Here is a 22,739-nt window from a genome sequence, read left to right on the forward strand (position 1 = left end):
TTTTTATAAAATACAATGAAAATTAATGACCTAAAGAGTGTTAAGAGAAGAATAAGTATAACGAGCCTCACTTATTTTTATTACTTGATTCAACTGAGCTCCTTGGATTGAAGGCTTGCACACAAAACCGCCTCGCCCTGCACACAGCTGTGCGCCACTTCCCCCGGCATGCCCAGTCTCCCCACGGCTCCCTCCACAGGAGATCAGGACCTTACACGGGGAGGCGTCACGAGAGTGGCTGCCAGGAGCCAGTCCGCAGCGCACACTGGACAGTCCATCAATTCCCACTCCAACTGGATTCTGACAAGCTGCCTGGGCTGGTCATGCGATCTTCCTGCCTCTGCCTTGGGAGCAGCTGGAGTGAGCGGTGACTCGCATCCAGCTCCCATAGCTCCCACTCAGGGGACAGGAATGGCACCAAGGGATTCCTCAGTCACCCAGCTATGCGATCCCAGCAATGGCCCCTCATCTTCGGCCGCGAGGGCACGGTGGAGGCTTTCCTAGCAGTCAGACCTGGCTGCCATCAGAAGGGACACAGGAACACACGCTGCAAGCCATAAGGAGCATGAGCGGGAGGGACACAAGCAAGACTCCTTCCTCTAGGACTGGGGAGCAGCAAAACCCCAGGCGGGGTGGAAGGGGGGGAGACACCCCGTGTTCCAAGCCCTCTCACTCAACCCCTTCCATGGAGCTACACAGATCACAGCATTGTGGGACCCAGCCCCTGGAAAATGCGGATTCAGACACAAAGGAGATCAAGGTGATAAACTAGCACATTCCATGTGCTATCTGTGGTCTTCGCACATGGCCAACATGGCGGATACTGATCAATAAATGGAGACCTAAGAATTTTCAACCACAGTAAGTTTATAATGGCTTTTCTTTTCTTTGTTGTTGCTGGTCAGGCCTGAGCACTGCCCCTGGGCTCTTTAGCTCAAGGCTAGTGCTCTACCACTTGAGCCACCGCTCCACTTCTGGTTTTCTGGTGGTTCACTGGAGATCAGAGTCTCATGGCCTTTCCTGTCTAGGCTGGCTTTGAACTGAGATCCTCAGATCTCAGCCTCTCCTGAGTAGCTAGGATGACAGGCGTGAGCCACCGGCGCTGGGCTTTTGATAGGTTTCTCATGAGCCTGTCTTTCACCTCGTTTTAGTCAAGCACAGTGCTGTGCTGGTGGCGCTGTCCCTGTCCACCAGCCCCACTGCAATGGGGGACGCGGCATTGGGACATGTTCAGACACAGAGCACACAGGGGTGCCTCCCTGCTGATCTCGGCCGGAGCAAAGCTGAGGGAGGCAGAGAGAACGGGGGTTTGAGGCCAGCCTGTGCTACATAGCTAGGCCCTGGGGGGAGTGGGGGGCAGCAGGGGAAGAATCAGAACAAAATGGAAGGTAGTCAAGGGTGCCATGTCCTCTGAAGACCAAAGTGTAAGTTCGCCCGCTAGTCTCCTCTCCAGATCAAGTAGGTGGGATCCCATTGTGGCTCACTTCTGAGCTAGGAGCTGTTCTGGTTATGGCTGCCTGAGGTCCCCTAAGCAAGTAGCATAGGGACTCCTCGGAACCGTCTGTGGGGTCAGCACGTAAGGCGGGCAGCGAAGGGGCCAAACGCCGGCGAGGGCAGGTGGAGACGCACGCTGAAGGCAGCACCTGCTCAGCACGTGCGTGCTCACTCTCAGGTGCAGGCCTCGCACTCCTATCCAGTGTGTCCTGCGGAGGTTTTTACCGTCAGCATGTTAAGTGATTCAAGGTGGTCTCACTGTGATGTCTGCGTGCGTGCGTGCATGCAAGGAGCCCTCAGGAAGATCACCCCTACAACCCACTTCAACAGGCCAGCTTTCTCTCTCCACCCCCCCACTTCCACCTGCCCCCCAACAAGCCTCCAGCCATCACGCCAAGGCAGATGCACCACGCGTGTGAGACACAAGGGCACCTGCGGAAGACACACCCGGAGGAGGTGCCAGCCGCCTCCCGTGTAGCTCCAATCTCTGGGAACCCAGAAACTTCTAGACGTGGCACCTGGTGACCCAATTAGCTTCCTCTAGGCCCCACGTCCTACCACGCTGCACACCCAGCCTCCTGAAGGAATGGTTCACGCCGTCACACACAGAACACCCGACAAGTTTAGAGGGTGAACAAGACACATGGAAGCGTGGCTAAAGGATACACACGTGGGGCAGCCAGCGTAAAGACTCCACTGCAGAGACTGACTGAGCTCAGGCCAGAGAAACCCTTCTCCTCACGGTACAGTTAGAAGACTCGGTATTAGCACCGAAGCACTCCCCTACCCCTCCAATTCTGTAATGACAACATCCTGAACTTCGGCAAAGGACACAGAGGAGGGACACGAACATGGGACGTTATTAAACAGCTCTATTCGCATGAACGCTGCTTGCTTCTGACACTCCAATCGATTCATACTCGGCCAAGCATACAACATTTGAGCAGCAAGGAACAGAAGCGCTCGGGTAGACTGGAACACCAGAATGTCCCACATTTGTGGACTATCTTCCAAGGCTGTTCGGTAACGTGACGCCAACGGATTCTCAGCTTTTCCATTTCACAGGTGAGGAAACAAGAACCAGAAAATGGAATGAGCTGCTCAGTGCTGGGTTCCTTCCCCTTCTCAACTCCCCTGTGGACCCATCTACAAGCGACACTGCACATCCTCACGGATACTCTCATACCACACTCGGTATAATCGCTAACATGAAGTCAGCACGGAAAACCGGCACTAACCCCAAAGTACAAAATTAAAAATTAAAAGCAAAATCTCAGAGAGGCCTCATTTAAGCTAACACTGCAAAAATGCAATGAAAGAATTCTACATATTACCCTCAGTATCTATGAAGTTTTAGTGTCCACGTGACAATCAAGTTTGGAAGTAAATACTGCTGGCAGCAGTCAGAGGGCAGAAACGTGGACTGCTAAATTTCCCATGATCCTCCTCTCAATGCTAACATCAAGTGCTCAGTGATTTTATCTAATGCGCTTTTCTTTTCTTTTTTTTTGTCAGTTGTGGGGCTTGAACTCTGGGCCTGGGTGCCGTCCCTGAGCTCTTCAATTCAAGGAGAGCACTCTACCACTTGAGCCACAGCGCCACTTCTGGTTTTCTGAGCAGTTTATTAGAGATAAGAGTCTCACAGACTTTCCTGCCTGGGCTGGCTCTGAACCATGATCCTCAGCTCTCAGGCTCCTGAGTAGCTAGGATTACAGGCCTGAGCCACCGGCTCCAGGCTTTTTAATCTGCTTTTCTTAAGCATTAAGAAAATATTAAAACAGGTTGTGGGCTTGCACTGTGTGTGTGTGTGTGTGATTACATATAATTCCCTCCCTGCCCTCCATGCAGGGCAGAAGAGGTAAGACAATGAGTGACTGCGGTTACAACACATTCAATTTTCTGTCATTCCTCCTCCCGAGCATGACCTATGACCTCACTGGAGGAACTAACACACTCAATCACGCACACTGTCAATTGATTTTTTTTCTTTTTCTCCCTTAGGGGCAAAGTCATAAAACTGAATGATTTATATAAATTAATGTCCAAATTATTGTGAGAATCCATTAATACATTACGTTTGAAAAAATAATTGTTGTATTAGAAAAATGTAAAGAATACATAAAGGCAGCTGCCTGTCAAGTAGTATGAAATCTTCTGCTCCACTTGCATGAAAACCAAAAAAGATACAGATACAGTCAATAGGATCCCATAGTGCCTTAGAGGCTATCAGTCTACTAATAAGTGAACTGGATCTGGACATTAATAAGGTTTTAATCATCCTATGTAATCTTATTTCATAGTTATGCTCAACACAACAGCTTAATTGTCTCATTTAATTAAATATATCTATGGCAAGTGTTATAAACGTACAACATAAAATAAATATACATCAATAACCTGTCACATGTACCCTTTTATATGTTAGGGTATTCCACAAAAATTTAATATATAAGACCTTGTTTTTTAGGCTGTTCTGGTCATAAGTTTAGAACTTACTGTTCTATGGCTAATTAGTTGGGGATATATTCCTATCTCCAACTAAAGATAGAAGATAAAAATAGAAGAGTGTATCGCAGCATTTAGCAAGCACTGCAGTGTGAGCCCTGCTTAAAGTATGAGTGTTCTGCTGCTATCTCAGGTGCTACGTGAGAAAGAATGAAGTTCATTCTCTCACCTTTCTGGGTAAAGATCAAATTACAGTATCTCAATAAATGATTCTACTTCAGAACAACGCTACGAAACATTTTTGAAAATTATGCAAATTTACACAACCACTGAGTTGCTTACTTCTAAATATACATAATTAATATCACCTAAGTAAAACAACTAAGTATGTCTCCAGTTCTATGGGCCTGTAGAGCATTAGAAATACAGTAAAAAGGTATTTCAGGCCTAGATTTGAACTTATTTCTAAATATTTATTTGAATGCCAATTTAGGCAAAAGGTAATCTGAAGAAAAAAGTAAAGCACTATTAAAAATGTAAGAGTAGTATACAATGAAGAAGCAACACAAGGAGATAGAACTGGAGACAGTAATGCACAGATACACACAAACAAGACACACACATACACACACCACACACACAACAGTATTCTCAAAAATCCCTGCAACCTTGATTTATATAGAAAATCACCATTGTTCTTAGAAAGCTTCCAAACAATGCCTCGCCAAAAAAGCAGAAAAATCATCTTTGTATAAAAATGTTTATAGATTATTTTACTTTAAAAAAATCTATTCAGCTAATATACTGTTTCAGTTTCTATAAATAATTAACAAACTAAAATACCCAACTCAAAGTAGTAGCAAGCTAATTAGGGCCACAAGACATTACTGGCGTGACCCAATCCATGTTCTGCCAATGACAGAACCTAAGATGGTGAGAAAGCACAGGAATTTGACCTTTGACCTCGCCACCCCGAGGACTGATATGTCATCCTGGCTCCCAGGTTCTAGCAACCGGTCCCACATCTCATCCCAAGTTCACCTTCCGAAAGAGGCACAGTGACACGCAGATGTGTGTGCTGCGCTGGGTGAAGATCAGCCGTAATTGGCTCTTACCTCTGGTCCCCGTGCATGTGACTCGGTCCTCACTGGCACGCCTAAGCAGCTCCAAAGGTTGGGCGAGCAGCCATTTTGGGCCAGCTGCACAAAAGTGTCATTAAGATGGCTGCAGTGTGCAGTCCAGAACGCCCAGGGAAGCCTCAGCCCCTCCCACCGCGTCAGCCTGCAGGAAACTAACACAGATGACAGCTAATGCATATACTGCAACAAACAATGCAGCTGCTCAGGACACAGAAAAAGCACAAGGCAGCCAGCCAGTTTTGCAACAAAATGCCTTTGAATCCGGACTTGCACTTCAGACGGAAGCACATCCAGATCCCAAACCACTTGAAATCCATGCCACATATTAGCAGTAACAGAGATAGAGCCAAATCACACAGCGCAAACATCAGGGAATTCGCCTGAAAGAAAGCCTCCATTGCAGTCCAGAAAAAAAGAAGTCAAGCCTGCTGAGGCCTTTTTTCTTTCTTTTCTCTTCCTTTTTTTTTTTTGAACTTTTTGGACTACATTTTTATCATGGAAAGAGTCTCAGTTTGATTATTTTTGGAAAATTAAATGACTTTAAATCCTGACAATCATTTGATCAAGTTCATTACAAATTACAGAAAGCTAATTAGACCCTCCCCAAATTTATGTGCTCAAATCTAACAGAATAATTAAAGTTTATAATCAAATCTTTGGAATTTTGACAATCATCTCTTGAGATCTAAGATGGCAGCAAAGCTTATTTTGATGAGCTACTCAGAAAGACACCAAACGTCTTCCCTTTGGTAGGCCAATGTCACAAAAACAATCCCCAAGGGGTTGAGTGGCAGTAGGGCAAATTTCCTTTTCTGCCCTCCACAGACCACGCCCCCCCATGTCAGTACCAGGGAACAGCAAATAGGGGAGGAAAGCCATCTCAAGGAGAATGGGTAAGCCAGTGGGAAGGAGTCCCCTAACAAGACAACTGAGGCTGGCCACAACATTGCTAGGCAGCAGCACAGCCTCCAGGCAGGGCCAAGGCACCCACGGGTGCCGCCTGCCTGCAGGTCCCACTGGCCAGGGGACTTGCTGGCCAGCACCTGCTCTCTTCCCAAGCCTACTTCCCTAAAACCTGGCGGTGGTGGGTCGCCTCTTCCCGCCATTAAGTGTAGGTATTTACTACAAGTAGTCGCAGCATGGAAGGGCTGAAGGAATACAGCTCAAAGGAGAGCCACACTGTGAGAAGTACATCATTCCAACGCAGTGTTGGAACACAGGGGGCTTGGTTATGTCATTCGGTTGCATTCGCTTGAATTTCTCCACAGTAACACCATTTTTGATCGTGCATATTTAAAAGGTTCTCATGGGGAAAGGAGATGAGAGGGGAGACTAACGGAAGGGGAGACTGATGAAGAACCACTGGACACGTGGATGGTATGTGAAGCTGTAACCCTGGTACATGGAAGTAAACAAATACCTAAAAAGGTCTCTATTCATTTGACATAGACAATGCTACGTGAAAAGTGCAAGTGCTATGGGAGGAAAAAAATGGTAACTCATCCAACCCCAACGATGTTGATGCTGTGGGAAAGACTGATCGCGACTGGTATTACTGCAGCCCCGGGAACCCAATGTTTAATTGGGGAAGGGGTGGTGCGAATACCTGGTGAATCAGCTTTACACACCACCTCAATTCTCACCAACCTGTGGTTGGTGGTAGAAAGGACTTTCAGCCTAAGTCCTCCACCTCTAACCTTCACTGAATCCCCAAGATACCCACATTCCCTTGCTAAGTTCTACTCGGCATTCAACCTGCACAGTCCCCACTCTGCATCTGCCCAAGCAGGGGTTGCTGCTGTCCAGATCTCTGGTACAAACCTCCATTGCAACTCCCCAAGTTATTCTTGACCCTCTTATATAAGCAAACACATGGGGACACACATCACATCTTTGCTTTCCATTTCAGCTCCCTTTGCTATTTATAATGTGAAACTTGTGCTATACAGAGGATAAACTAAAATTAATTCCCAGTGTGTTGTTTCAATCACACAAAAAAAAAAATCTTAGGAAATTCTTAGCCTTTTTTAAGGCCCTTTATTTTTAGGATCTATGCTCTGCTGTTGTCTGTGGGTTTGGCACTCTACCACTAGAGCCATGCTTCCAGCCCTGCCTTTTGTTAATCACCTTTGAGCTGGAGGCTCATGGACTCTCCTGCCTGGACTGTTTCAAACTGGGAATCTCAGCCTTTAGTTGCTAGGACCACAGGGGAGCAAACAGCTCCCAGCTTCGAATTTACTTTTTAGGAAGAAATAGTTAAATTAAGTTTCAGTCTTGCCCTAAAACCCTACATTTTTCAGGATCTAATTAGATCTAATAAGATCTAATATGGGAAAAACACCTCTGTAGAACCCTGAAAAGCTTTTCGTGGTTGTACAGGATCTACAGAACAGTGTACACAGAATAGTGATCTGCAGTCTACAGAAAACTAAGAACAGTACTTTGTAAATTACTTTTCAGTTCTAGTAACATTTCCAAGTAGAAAACAGCTCAGTTATTTATACAAAGTCAAAGACTATCTTACAAGGAACTTCTGATAGGATCATTTTCAACCAGTTCATTTGTTTGTAAGAACATACATATTTGCAAATATTTTCTAGTGTTCCAAAAACATTTCCATGGCTATATCATGTTTAATCTCTTCCTAATTAAAAGTATGTTTCATGATTTTATTTTTCATGTCACTCATTGTTACAATGGCTATACAAAGGAAAGAGTTTAACAGTATCTAATTTGGGGGGGGAGGATGCGTTGGTCATGAATCTTGAACTCTGGGCCTGGGCACTGTACCTCATCTCTTCAGTTCAAGGCTGGCACTCTACCCCTTGAGCCACAGTGCCACTTCTGGTTTTCTAGTGGTTCATTGGAGATAAGAGTCTCACAGACTTTCCTGCCTGAGCTGGCCTCAAACCTCGATCCTCAGATCTCAGCCTACTGAATAGCTAGGATGACAGGCGTGAGCCACCGGCACCCAGCTTTACAGTATCTGACTTTTATGACTGGAGAATGTAGTCATGTGCCAGGACTTACACAAGTAGTAATGAGAAAAACAGAAAATGTTCTAAGACAATTAACCCTGGCAAACTATATTTTTAATATAATATAAAAATATTGAAAGTACATAATGTAAATATAAAATGTACTTACATAATATGTAAAGAAATTGAGTATGCAAATTACTGACAATGCCAAAGAAGCTAAAGAAAAACTTTCACTGTACTTGATTTTAAAAAAAAAAACACACTTCATTTACTTAGGTAGGACCCTGAATTACACAAGTTATTCTTATCAACAATGTCCACAGTAAAAGGAAAGAGGAAGGGAAATACAGTGATATGGTGGGAATGGAAACACTCCTTTCCCCCCACATCTCACTGCACTCCCCACAGTGAAGGGGTTTTTGCTTACTTGTTTGGGGAGGGGTAAGGATCAAACTCACGGCTGTACAGTATGCTAGGCCAGTACTCTCTCACTGGAGAAAAGTACACTACAACAGGTAGAAAGAGCTGGAAAGCTAGGAAATAAGCAGGGCCACTGGTGCTGATTTGGCCATCTCCAGATGACTCTATTCCACAGAGGTAACAAATGGAAAATGGATCTGATTTATATTACAAAACCAAAACACCAAAGGCTAGCTCCTAAGCTGCTCACTGTAAGGACTGACATCCCCCAAGGGGCAGCCCAGCTTCCAGACAGGTAAGCGCACACACATGCACACGCGCAGCCCATCACATTCACATGCAGCAGCACAACTGCAAGGAAATACATCTGAGGCCCCTGGGTCCCCCACTCTTTCATGTCCTTGCTAGCACAAGTACAGGTGATAGTATGCTGCCACCTGGCCCTGAGGATTACACTGGACAAAAACTCAAAGGAGCCGGGAGCCAGTACCTGTCATCCTAGCTACTCAGGAGGCTGAGATCTGAGGATCACGTTCAAAGCCAGCCCAGGCAGGAAACTCCGTGAGACTCTGATCTCCAACAACCACCAGGAAACCGCAAGTGGCACTGTGGTTCAAGTGGTACAGTGCTCATCTTGAGCAGAAGAGCTGAAGAGCTGAGGGACAACGCCCAGGCGCAGAGTTCAAGCCCCATGACCAGGAGGGGAAAAAACACCTCAAAGGAAAAACTGTACGAAGACCCCCAGTTTGAGACACCCAAGGCTGCAATGATGCCAGTTCTGGGCCAGCTTGGCTGCACAGACTCTATCTCAAATGGAAAAACAACCAAAAACAAAAACAATCAAAAAAAAAAACAACCAAAAACAAGTCAGGCTTGCCAGCTTCTCAGAAGGCTGAGATCTTAGAGTCAGGGTTTCAAGGCAGCCTGGAAAGAAAAATCCAAGAGAATAACTCAATTTCAAGAAGTCACAAGTGGACTGGCTGAAGAGCAACAGCCTTGAGTGAAAAAGCACAGGAGAGCTCAGGGCCTAAGGGCAGGCCCAGCAGCCACACGGAAAGTAAATAAATGAACAGTCAAGCAAGCAGCTGGAATGACAGAATGGCAATGGAAAGACATAGCTGATGAGATAATTAAAGAAAACTTAGGATCTGGGAATGTAGCTCAGAACTTCCTTAATATGTAAAGCGCTGGGTAAGGAAGAAAAAGGAATTCCTGAAACTGAAGAGCACAAGCTATTAGACCAAAAGAACCCAATGAATGCCGACAAACAGGAATAAACAGATCCAAAGCAAGGCATGCTGCAATGAGTTTCAGAACACTGGACATTAATAACAGATCCCACAACTGTCTGCAGAGGGTGAGAAGCCAGAAATACTCATGACTGCACGTTTGTCACTAGTACTAACAGAAACAAGAAAAGAGTGAAGCAGAACCCTTAAAATTCTCAAGAAAAATGATGTCAAGTTAGAGTTCTATACCCAGCCAAACTATCGACCAAGCATAAAAATATGAAATTTACTCAGACATAGATCATACATAAACACACATGCATGATATATATGTGTATGTGTGTGTGTGTGTGTGTACACCTCGCATACCCTTTCTAGAAATGCAGCCCCCTCCCCTCAGGTACAAAGAAGGAATTTGGAAGACAAGGGTCCTTGAAGAGAGAAGAGGAGAGGGGAGGAAAGAGAGGAAGGAAAGGAGGGAAGGGAAGGGGAGAGGAAGAGAGCAAACCTTGGGGCTGTGAGTTAAGAGAACACCCCTGGGGCAAGGAGACAACAGAAATAAGATCCTGTGTTACTCTATCTCAGGGGGAAAATGTGTCTTATAAATAAATAAAGATCAAAACTCCCACCTCCAGGAAAAGGCCTGGGCTTTGTCCTGCAGGAAAATAAATCAATACATAAACCTACACCAAAGCATTATTGAGAATCCTATTCCAAACTCCTAGACGTGGCATCGGCACAGAGCTGGCCAAGAAATAACGTCTGCTACAAAGGATCTAGTTCTCAAAATAAAAGACTTCATTCCTCACTGAGGAAATGGAACAAACTTTAATGTGGTAAAAGAAAATATTTGCTTTTTCACCATGAAGAGGTTCACTATAAACCTACCCACCTGAATAATCTTTTTTTCCCAATAAACACTCACTTAGCTTTCTAGTATTTCTATTAACACGAAATAGAAACGCACACTCATGACACATTGCAAGTCAACTATTTCTGGAAACGCTTTACTACAGAATAGCATTATCATGTTGATTTTCTAAATTACTGTGTGTAAGCGTGTTCTGGAGCTTGAACTCAGGGCCTAGACACTGTCCCTAGGCTTTTGTGTTCTAGGACTCATCATTTGAGCCACAATTCCACTTCAGGCTTTTCAGCAGTGAACTAGAGATAGGAGCCTCATGGGTTTTCCTGCCCAGGCTGGCTCTAAACTGGGATTCTCAGATCTCAGCCTCCTGAGCAGCTAGGATTACAGTCGGGAGCCACCAGCCTCTGACTCTAAATTACTTTTTAAATACACTTAAATTATATAGCTCTAGAGCCTGGTGGAGTGATTTTGTAGCACATTCAAGGCCTTGGGTTAGAATTCACACATGGGAAGCAAAGTGGGAAGAAGAGAAGAGGGGAGGAGCAAGAGGAAAGGAATTGGGAAAGGGAAGGGGAAGGAGAGAGCAAGGAACAAGAAGGAAAAGATGGGGAAGAGGGAGGGGCAAAAAGAGGAAGAAGGGCAGGAAAGAGGATGGGAAGACAAAGGAGGGGAGGGGTGAAGAGCAGGAAGAGGGAGTGAGGCAGGAAGGGAAACAGTGGGGAAAGGGAGGAGGAAGGGAGAGAGAAAAAAGTTATACCTCTGCTTCCTAGATTTCTTCTTTTCATCCCTCCATTAATTTTCAAGTTTAACTAGTCCAACAGAAATGACACTGTGGCAATAACTTGATACTTTTCACTATGGAAAATTCAAAAAGTTGCAACTGAAATACATTATTATTCATACATAATTGCTAAATTTCATTATTATAAAATATTATTGGAATATTAAATTACAATATGTTAAGACTTAGTGAAGAATGAATTTACTATAAAACTATTATAAAATATTAGTTATTAAGTTAGATGAGAAAATACAGTAATTTAATACTACAAATTAAGGTTGTCATTACCTTCGTGTTGCCATACTGTATAAGCAGATTAAAAGCAAAAAAAACTACAATTTTCTTAAAAGAATATTGTAAAAAGAAAAAGCATAAATGCATTCTTACTCACTATCAACATCTGAAAACAGCAGAACACATCTTTTTGGGAAGTCATAGTTACCAAAAATGTCATCAGCAGCTCTAAACACAATGCCTTCTGGGAGTCTTTTTTTTCAAAAGTATAAAGATAAAAGTTCACAACAACTTAGATTTACTGTAACTCTACACAAAATTAATTTGCTTTAAAAAACTTGAACCAAATGAATCTATAGTTGATCTGCCAAAATAGAAATGCCTTAACGAGAAGGAAAAGGCCACTGCATTCACATGGTATGCAGCACTACAAACCTACATTTATGAAGCTGGCCTACAACAAACAGAGCTGAAATGCCGTGGCAAGGTCCTGAGGCAGAGGATGCTCACTTGCTGAGATTTTGCACTGCATACTTTGTTGAGAAGCTACTAACACTGGAACAGAAAACACATGCACACTCACATCAAACTGTGTACATGAAGAAATTCCTGCAGCTCTTCACACCTATCTACAGAACCTCTAGAGGCCACCAGGCAGCGATGGCTCACACACTGGCACCAAAAACCAATTCGTAATTACGTAAAAGTTAAAAACAAATAATCAAAAGGGAATATGCTTGTGGTCCTGGGCTTGATTCTCAGCAACACACAGAAAAAAGCAAAATTATGGTCTTGATTTTTAAAAATTAATTATTAATAAGCACATTGTGAAAAATGTAAAGTCACCAAAATCACTAGAGTATTTGGAGTGGTTATTTTCAAATGTTGCTAATTAATATTCAACGTTTTCCAAATGTTCTTTCTTTAATGCTTCTTTGAAATATTTAAATATAGTTTCATATATCCAAATAAGAGGAAAAAATGAAATTGTAATGGTTTGTGGCTTTATCATTCAAATCTCAACAAAATTTTATATATGAAATTACAAAACTCCAAAGATTTTTAAGTAACTTGAGTAACTATATTTAAGTAACTCCAATAACCTATATTTATACTTGCTGCATGTGTTATTTTGTAGTACCATGAACTAGGGAAGGACACGGTACAAGTGGCAGGGGGCCCAAACTTGTGCGCCTGGGCTCAATCCTCAGGACTCTCAGTTTAAAATTAAACTAGTACTATCACTGCCCAGTGCTGGTGGCTCACGCCTGTCATGCCAGCCACTCAGGAGGCTGAGATCTAAGAATCACAGTTCAAAACCAGCCCAACAGAAAAGGTCCAAGAAATTCTTATCTTCAACTCACCACCACAAAGCTGATAGACGAGCTGTGACTCAAACCGGAGAACCAATGCTAGCTATGTGCACAAAAAGCTCAGAGACAGTGCTCAGGTCCTGAGTTCAAGCCCCAAGACTGGCCAAAAGAAAAAAAGTTGTATTACTATAATCATCACTCTAAAGTTTCAGAATATGCATTAAGAACAAATCACTGGTGTTCAATGCAGTGCGCTTAAATTTACATTTGTTTGCCTTCACGAAAACGATGACAGCGTTTGTCCTATCCGGATTTACACCATAAACTATGTCCTTCAAGTACATCTTATGACTGTCATTACCAACACAAGATGAAATCATCAATACACTGGAGGCAAAGCACAAACTGTGTAGATAGAAATGAAAGTTAACAGCTTGAAACCAGAGGCATAGTGTCACCACAGCCCAACAGCCTTCGATCTGTGGAGCTGACATTGCTGGCGTGACGTCAGCTCAGGGTGTGACTCCGGAGAAAGACTCCCATCACTCCCTCCTTTGTGTCCTCTGCCCTGACACAGAACTACTTTCACACACATCAGGTAAATGTTGACTTAATGGTATTTGTTTTACATACTAAACATTGTCCTAAGCAGACCAAAGTTCTAAGGGAATCTGCACAATCGGAGAAATTACATCAAACTGTACAAATGACATTACATAAACTCTTACATAACTTCCAGGTATGTTACATAATATTTAAATATAGTAATATTCACATTTCAAATCAAAACAACCAATCCTACTGACATTCTGCTTATGAAACTAAAACCAGGTGCAAAAATCTAACACAATCGTAACACGCGCATGCGCACGCACAAACGCACACACATACATAGATCAGTGTTTATATAAAAACAAATGTTTTTACTGACGGTTCACTCAATTTCTTCGCACTGCCCCACTGTAATGAGAAACTCTTCATAAAACTCATCCTTAGGAAAATCTAGCATGTTAGACATGCACTGGGGCTCACATCTGGGTAATCTGAGCTGCAAAGGAGGCTGGAATAAGAGGATCACGGTTCGAAGCCGGCCTGGGCAGGAAAGTCCGGAAGTGGAGCTAGGACTCCAGGGGTGGTAGAGCGGCCGGTTTGTGTGGGTGGAAGAGGCTGAGGGAGGGACAGTGCTCAGGCCCTGAGTTCGAGCCCGAGAACCGGCACCAGAGTAATGCTAGCAATAATAACACAATCAATTACCGGGTAAATATCACGGCTTGCGCATCTTGGCAAACGCAATGTGAAGACTCATCTACTTTTAACACAGCAACCCCAGCGGGGAGCGCTGCAGGCGGTCGCGACGGGACTGGTAGAAACGGGGTTAAACATGCACTGACCAAGAAAAAAAGAAAAGCCCAGTTGCAGAACTGCACTTCCCGTGGGAAGGCCGCTAGGGGCCGACCTTTAACCCCCCCACCGTCGACCTACCCTTGACCCGGAATACAAATGCAGCCCAGAACCGCGGGGGAGGGGAGCCTCATTATTAACATTGCTATCGTCATCGTCATTATTATTGTTACACAAAATGAAGTGGACAGGCTCCGGGGAAGGAAGGCTGGGCCCCGGGGTCGAGGGTGAGAGCACGGTACGCTAAGAACGTCTCCCAGGCCAAGCTTTACAAGGAACCATTAAAAAAAAGACATCAATAATTAACTAATAAAAAGAACGAGGGAAATGCACATCTAGAACCCAAATGGCGCCCCACCAGAACATCCGGTCTGGTGAAGAGGGAGGGGGAGGGGGAAAGGCTAGATATGAATATTGCGCATGCGCAGCCCCCGCCCCCGCCAGCTGCACCGCACGGGTCACGTGCTCCCATGCAGCGCCGCCCCCGCGCAGGCGCACTCGCGGCCGCCCCACCGCCACCACCGCCCCCCCCCCCCCACACACACACACTCCCTCCCGCCTCCGTCTCCGCGCAGGCGCAGACGCGACTCAGTCCCGCCGCCGCCATAATGCAGTCTCCCACTTTTCGCCGAAACACAAAATCCAGTCCCTTCACCCAAAACGTGCTTCACGACCAGGCCCCGGGAGTCGCGGATACCTGTGGGGATGGGGTGGCGGGAGAGGAGGGGGGAGCAACCCCAGCGTTCCTTTCCACTCGGCCGTCCCCACCACGCCGCCGCCGCCGCCTCGCTCCGGTCGCGCGCGCACGCCGCCGCCGCCGCCGCCGCCCCGGCGCCGCTGCCACAGCCGCCGCCTCCGCCTCCGCAGGTTCAAAAACAAACCCGCTTCTCCCTTTGCACGCGCCGGGGGCCGTTATGCAAATGACGGTGGGCGGAGCTCACGCGGGGTCGTCACGCGGAGCTCCGCCCACCGGCGCCGGCCAATAAGCGCTCGAGTTGGCGCCGGCCTTATGCAAATCGCGGGGGTTTTGATTTGAATGCGCGGCCGTGGCCCCGCCCCCCGACGGCGGGAAGGCCGCGCGGCCCAGGCCCGGCGGGGGCGCTGCCCGCCCGCGCGCGCGCCGCCCCGTCGGTTCGCGGCCCGGGTCGGCGGGTTCGGGGGCCGCTTCCCCGTGAAGCAGCGTTCTGCGGCCGTCCCGTGGAGAGCTGAGGGCGAAGACGCCGGACAGCGGTTTAAAGCAAACAGAAACACCTCAACCCGGGGCGGGGATGTGGCCGCGCGTCCGCCTTGCGGGGATCTGCCTTCATGTGGCCCGGGAGAAGGATCTAGAACCTCCCGTGCAGCCCGGGCCGCGCTCCACCGCGCGCGGGCGGCGCCCCGGGCCCGACGCTTACCTGACGTCCGCTCGGCTTCCGCGTCCGCACGTCCGGCCGTCCCGGGGGCCGCCGTCCATCCACGCGCAGGTTCGTCCTGGGTGGAAGATGGGAGACGACCGGCGAAAAAACCAAGCCGGGCTGGAGGCGTGGCGCGAGCGGTAAAGCGCCCTCCCCGAGCGGGAACGCTGAGGGAGAAGGTAAGGCCCAGGGACCGGCGCGCGAGGGCGCATGCGCGCGCGCACGCACGGGTGTCCTAGGCACAGGCGTGCGTCTTTACGTAAGCACACAGGCAGCCGCACCTGCGCGTGTGCGTGCGTGCGGACGCGCTGCAGCTAATTAGCATATGCAAAACGAAACGGTCACCCTGCGTCAGGCCCTTCGTCCCAGCTGCTCGGGAGGCTGAGCGCTGAGGATCCCAGTTCAAAGCCAGCCCAGGGCGGCAAAGGCTGCGAGACTCTGATCTCCAGTGAACCACCGGAAAACCGCAAGTGGAGCTGTGGCTCAAGTGGTAGAGCGCCCGCCTTGAGTGAAAGATGAGCAGAGACTGCACCCCGGCCGTGAGTTCAAGGCCCAGGACCAATACTAAAGGAGGAGGAGGAGGAAGACCAAGAAGACCACGCACAAACACGAGAGCGAAGAGGAACACAACACACAGAAAAGGAGAGAATCCCTGCGGAATCACTGGTTCGCACCCACGATGCTGACTTCTCAGGAGGCTGAGGTCCGGAGGATCACGATTTGAAGCCAGCCTGGCTAGGAAAGCCCATGAAATGGCAGCCTCCCAAACCAACCAACCAAAAGCCGGGTTCTAGTTGTGGTTCATGTCGTCGAATGCTAGCCTACCGTGCGCAAGGGCCTGAGTTCAAATCCCGGTACTTGCACCAAAAACAAATAGCTGGCCTGGAAAGGAGGAAGGAAGGAAGGGTGGAAAGTATAAGTCTAGGCCAGCCTGAACAAAAACCAAAACCCTATATTGGAAACGTAACTTGAAAAGAAAAAAGCTGGAGGCCTGGCTCAGTTGGTAGAGCACTAGCCAATGAGCAAAAGTCAGCCACCAAGTTTGATTCCTTGTTTTAGACCCACCCCAAAAAAATTGTAAGTAAAAAAAAGCGGCTGGAGGTGTGTCTCATGTGATAGAGTACCTGTGTGGAAGGTACAAGGCCCTGAATTCAAACTCCGGTATATAAACAAACAAATAAATGTGGTAATACCCATGGTTCAACTTGTCTGAAGGATAAATTAATTCATCTAAATATGTTTTTTAAGCCACAAAGTGCCCTAAAAGTACTAGGCTTGCATGTTTGATCACTTTTTAGTACAATTGTTTACTTAATGTAAATTGACATATTTGTTCATATTTATTTGGCAAACATTCTACAACTAGGTTAGGTGTCCATCCTCAGGAAATCTGTACTCTGAGCTGAGTGTATGGTTGCACTTGCCTGGAATCCCAGAGATCAGGATTATCTCTGAGATGGGTGGGTCCAGTCCAGTCCAATCCAGTTAAGAGAGGCTGCATCTCATGAAAAGAGCTCAAATGGTAGAGTCTGCCTAGCAAGCAAGAGGCCTGAGTTCAAACCTCAGGACCAGGAGGAAGGGAGGAAGGGGAAGAGGGAGGGAAAGAAGGGAGGAAAAGAGGGAAGGAGGGAAGGGGAGGGAAGAAAAAAGGAGAAGGGAAGAGGGGCTCAAAGCTTGCCATTGTAGTATATATGCCTATAGGCTAGTCTGGGTCAAACTTGTCAAAAAATAATTTAAGCTGAGTGCTGACGGCTCACTCCAGTAATCCTAGCTACTCAGGAGGCTGAGACCTAAGGAATGAAGTTCAAAGCCAGCCTGGACAAAAAAGCTGGAAATGGAGCCATGGTTCAGTTGGTAAAGCACCAGCCTTGAGAAAATACAGCTGAAAGCTAAGGGACAGTACTCAGGTCCTAAGTTCAAAGCCCAATACACACATCTCCACCCTCCCCCCCCCATACACACATATGCAAGCTATTGTATTGAACATATGGACAGTAGGAGAAAAATGGTGGGAAATAACGCAAGGGCTGGTACTGACCAAGAAGCACTGACTTCGTACACTGATTTATGGAACTGTAACCCCCTTTCTACAACCATTTAATAATAAACTATTGTAGCGTTCCCAACATTTGTACATGGAAAAAATATTTTCTCTATTAGGTAATTCATCTTCCTCTTATATTTCTCTTTCACACACGTAAACAATGACATAACACACATGAAAGGTAATTTACCTGGGGGGACATGGTGGTTGGTTTGGTTTTGGGGGGGCAGTTTCTTTTCTAGTCCTAAGTTTTAAATTCAGGGCCTTGGGCTTACTCAATCTACTCATCCACAGCTGGCACTCAACGACTTAAGCAATGGCTCCAGACCTGCTTTTTGCTAGTTATTTTGCAATTGGATCCAAATTTCTCTGCCTGGGCTAGCTCAGAACTGTGATTCTCCTGGAAGGATTTATAAGTGTGAGCCATCAGAACCTGGGGGGGGGGGGGGGGGGAAGGGGGAGGCTAATTATTGTCTTAATGTATTCCACTTCATGACTCCATTTTGCCTTCCCCTGACTTGTGCTTTGTGGGCTGCCCTGTCCCTGGGTTCATGTGAGTTTCTGAAATGAAAGGCGTGATGGATAAATATCCAAGGACAGAAGGGATGGCCGTGAGCTGCTGGATTTCTGGAATCTTCCACCCTTGCGTCTGCAGCCCCAACCTCCAGGATCTGTCCTGGAGTGGATGATCAGGTTGAAGTCCCTTTCCTGTCTAGCTGTGGACTTTGGGGCCTGTGTCTTCATCGGTGGAGCAGGCAGTACTTGCCTCCCTCTGTCCCCTTTGGCTGACTCATTCGTTCTCCCAGGAACCAATCAGGTGCTGATTGCATTTGTGATTCATGTATTAGGCTATTGTTACTCCTTATTGGAAAGACAAGCTAATTAGGCCTGGAGCCGGTGACTCATGCCTGTCACACAGAGGCTGAGATCTGAAGACCTGAGGATCACAGTTCAAAGCCCAGGCACAAAGTCCAGGAGATACTCTTCTCCCCAGTTGATCAGCAAAAAGCCTGAAGTAGAGGTATGTGGCTCAAGTGGTTGAGCACCAGCCTTGAGCCAGGGAGAAAGGGGAAAGTTGGGGAGAACCAAGGGAGAGCAAGAGACCCTCAGTTCAAAAGTAAAAGGAGGGATGGGGAGCTGGGCATTGGTGGTTCACACTATATCCCAGCTACTCAGGAGGCTGAGGACTGAGGATCACCATTCAAAGCCAGCCCGAGCAGGAAAGTCCTTGAGACTCTTATCTCCAATTAACCACTCAGAAAACCAGAAGTGGAGCTGTGGCTCAAATGATAGAGCACTAGCCTTGAGCACAAAAGCTCAAGGCCCTGAGTTCAAGCCCCACAATCAACAAAATAATATAGTGAAAAAGGAGGGGGGAGAGCTAATCATATTTGTGATTTTTTTCACATAGAATAAGCATTTTGAAAATTGCAACCATTGTTTTTAGAAAGAAAATCAACCCAAAGGGAACTATTCATTTTCAACATTGTCTCTTTTTTTAAAAAAAGAAAAATTCAAACACTGTTACATTCCTACAGACTTCGATAAGCTCATCTTCCTGGGAAAGGACACATTACATCTGTTTCTTTTGCAAAAACTCTAACCAGGAAGCATTCTGCTCACGGTAGTTTACAATGGGAAAGTTCCGCGAGTCAAGAAAACTCCATGTTTTGGGGAAAATGGGAGTGTGTCTATCATTGGTTCCATTATCTGTATTGTGTCTTTGGTAGTACCAGGGTTGAACTCAGAGCTCTGACTAAATTTCTCCTTGAAATGTTTGCTACAAATTTCAGACCTCCTCTGGTAGGGATGGAAGTCTGGTGTAGTTTGTCACCCCTTCATCCAAATTCATTATCCAAAGTCACTAGTTCATGGTATCAAGAAAATCTGTCATCTGCCTCAGTTTCTCAGGAGGCTGAGATCTGAGGATAGAGGTTCAAGGCCAGCTCAAGCAGACAAATCCAAGAGACTATTATCTCCAATTAACCAGTAAAAAAAAAAAAAAGCAAAACAGTGGAGGTATGGATAACTTAAGTGGTAGAGTACCAGCCTTGAGTAGAAACTCTAATCAACAGCTCCAGGCCCTGAATTCAAGCTCCAGTGTCACTGCAGGAATAGATGAATGAATAAAAGTAGAGATTTGATCTGGCCATTGAGTTTAGAGATGTGGCTGGTAGAAAGTAGTTTGAGTTTTGGGGGGCAGAGAGGGATCGGTTGTGGGGCCTGAACTCTGGGCCTGGGTGCTGTCCCTCAGTTCTTCAGCTCAAGGCTAGTGCTCTACCACTTGAGCCACAGCACTACTTCCAGCTTTTTCTGCTCATGTGGTACTGAGGAACCAAACCCAGGGACTCATGCATGCAAGGCAAGCGCTCTACCACTGAGCCACCCCCACCTCCCCAGCCCCAGTAGTTTGATTTTGAAGAGATTAAGTGGGCTTTTCACAAGAGAATTGTGGTGGCTTTACTTATTTTATTCTTTTTTTTTTTTTGCTGGTCCTGGGGCTTGAACTCAGAGCCTGAGCTCTGTCCCTGAGCCTTTCTGAACTCAAAGCTAGCTCTACCACTTGAACCACAGGGCCACTTCCAGTTTTTCTGAATAGTTTATAGTAGATAAGAGTCTCTTGGACTTTCCTGCTCGGGTTGGCTTTGTACCATGATCCTCAGATCTCAGCCTCCTGAGTAGCTGGGATGACAGGCATGAGCCACCAGTGCCTGGCTTATTCTTTATTTATTTTGGTGCCAATCTTGAGATTTGAACTTGGGGCTTGGGCACTATCCTCGAGCTTCTTTTGCTCAAGATGAGCGTTCTACCACTTGAGCCACAGATGCACTTTCAGCTGTATTTGATTTTACATTTTTGGTAATTTAGTGGAAATAAGAGTCTCACAGACTTACCATCAGTGTATTTCCTGGTGGTGTGCTAAGGAGAAGGACAGAAAACCTGAACTACGCATGCCCCAGTGAGCAAGATGCCACACTCAGACCGAGCTGACAGTGTGGTTTTTCTGTGAATCTCCCAAATAAACCTCTTCTGTCTCTAAACTTAACCTGCCTCAGATATCTCTTCATAATCATGAAAAGCAGACTAGTGACCATTCAATTGCAATGTTTGATGAAAAATAAAAAATGAGCCCTGATGCAGAGAAAGAGGAACTGCTGGTGGGAATGTACACTTATGCAACCACTTTGGAAAGCAGTCTGGAGGGTCCTCAGAAAGCTAAATATTGACCTCTCTTATGACCCAGTCATACCACTTCTAGGCATCTATCCTGAACAACAGGAACCAGTATACAAGGACACATGCACCTCCATGTTTATTACAGCACTGTTCACAATGGCCAGGATATGGAAACAACCCAGATGCCCAAATTTTGGTATCTATACACAATGGAATATTATGCAGACATTAGAAAGGACAAAGTAATGGCATTTGCAGGGAAATGGATAGAGCTAGAAGAAATCATGTTGAGCGAGGTAAGCCAAGTGCAAAGAGACAAATGGCACATGGTCTCCCTGATAAGTGGATGTTAAATCCAAAATGTTAGGTGATACGACAAAATTAACAAGACTTAAGAAACAAAGGACTTCCACTCAACTGGCCGAATCACTACTAAATAACCCCATGCTGCTGATCACATATATGGTATATATATGCACACTGATGGGAAACCAGGAGGAGGACACAGAACTAGAGAGAATCAGGGAAAAACATACAACAGCGGGACCCATCAGCTGCACTGGACATTGACCAAAATGAACTAAGCAACTCAATGGCAGCGATGGGAGGGAGGGAACAAGTGGGAAAGAGGGAACAGCTGATGCTATGCAAAACAAAAGAAATGTACATATCACCCAATGTGGAAGAAATAACTGTATTGTAAAGCTCATAGAACTCATAAATGTTATAGACCATAATAGACAATTTGTTCCATGAACGTTAGAATGTGTTTGTGATTTAACTGAGCATCACTATCCCACAATACTGTGAAATTTGGGAAATTAGGTAACCACTTAATCACAATAAAGAATTTGAAAAAAAAAATGAGCCCTGTGTCAGCGGCTCACCACTGTCACCCCAGGTACTCAGTAGGCTGAGATCTGAGGATCATCGTTCAAACCAGTCCAGGCAAGGAAAATCCATGAGACTCTTATCTCCAACGAACCACCAGAAAACCAGAAGTGGCATCATGGCTCAAGTGGTAGAGTGCCAACCTTGAACGAAAGGAGCCCAGAGACAGTGCCCAGGCCCTGAGTTCAAGCCCCAGAACTGGCAAAAAAAAAACCCAAAGATTAATAAATAAAAATATGATGTCGAGCCGGGCACCAGTGGCTCACGCCTGTCATCCCAGCTACTCAGGAGGTTGAGATCTGAAGATCACGGTTCAAAGCCAGCTCGAGCAGGAAAGTCCACGAGACTCTTATTTCAATAAACCACTAGAAAACTGGAAGTAGCACTGTAGCTCAAGCGGTAGTGTGCTAGCCTTGAGCTGAAGAGCTGAGGGATAGCACCCATGCCCAGAGTTCAAGCCCCACTACCGACAAAAAAAAAAAAAAAAAAAGATGTCGGGGCTAGATGGTAGAGTGCTAGCTTTGCCCCATCCTCAGTAAAATAAACACGAAGAAGTAAAGTTTCAGATCACGACAAATAATTCACTACCATAAAGATTGCCTTGCTGTAGTCAACTTACCTTTGGTTTTAATTTCTCTCCTTCATGAAAGAGACAGTAAACAAGAGAGGTATCAATTGTCGGTACAACTTGGGTGGTTTTTACTACAGATAGTGTTGGAGGCCAAGATTACTTTCCGGAGATCCAAGGAAGAATAAAGATACAGATCAGAGTAGACAGGAAATTCAGATATTTATGAGCTAGTGAGATGAAAAAAAGATCTAATTGAAGTATGTGTGTGTGTGCGTGCGTGCACACACGCGCGTTGCTGACACTGGGACTTGAACTCTGCCTCACACTCACACTTGGCTTTCTCAGTCCAATTGGCAC

At 46.0% G+C, this 22,739-nt stretch overlaps 1 protein-coding gene across 1 annotated transcript in view; it reads right to left on the reverse strand.

Annotated features, from left to right (window-relative positions):
• Nucleotides 1–15,081, reverse strand: part of LOC122101238 (activating transcription factor 7 interacting protein) — a 58,925-nt gene extending 43,844 nt beyond the window's left edge. Inside the window, exon 1 of the mRNA XM_042671566.1 lies at nucleotides 15,003–15,081. The gene's annotated coding sequence lies outside the window, so the exon portion shown is untranslated. The remainder of the gene's footprint in view (nucleotides 1–15,002) is intronic.
• Nucleotides 15,082–22,739: the final 7,658 nt, after the last annotated feature.

Source organism: Dipodomys spectabilis, unplaced genomic scaffold (assembly GCF_019054845.1).
Source record: "Dipodomys spectabilis isolate Male_0828 unplaced genomic scaffold, ASM1905484v1 ptg000644l, whole genome shotgun sequence".
NCBI classification, from domain to species: domain Eukaryota; kingdom Metazoa; phylum Chordata; class Mammalia; order Rodentia; family Heteromyidae; genus Dipodomys; species Dipodomys spectabilis.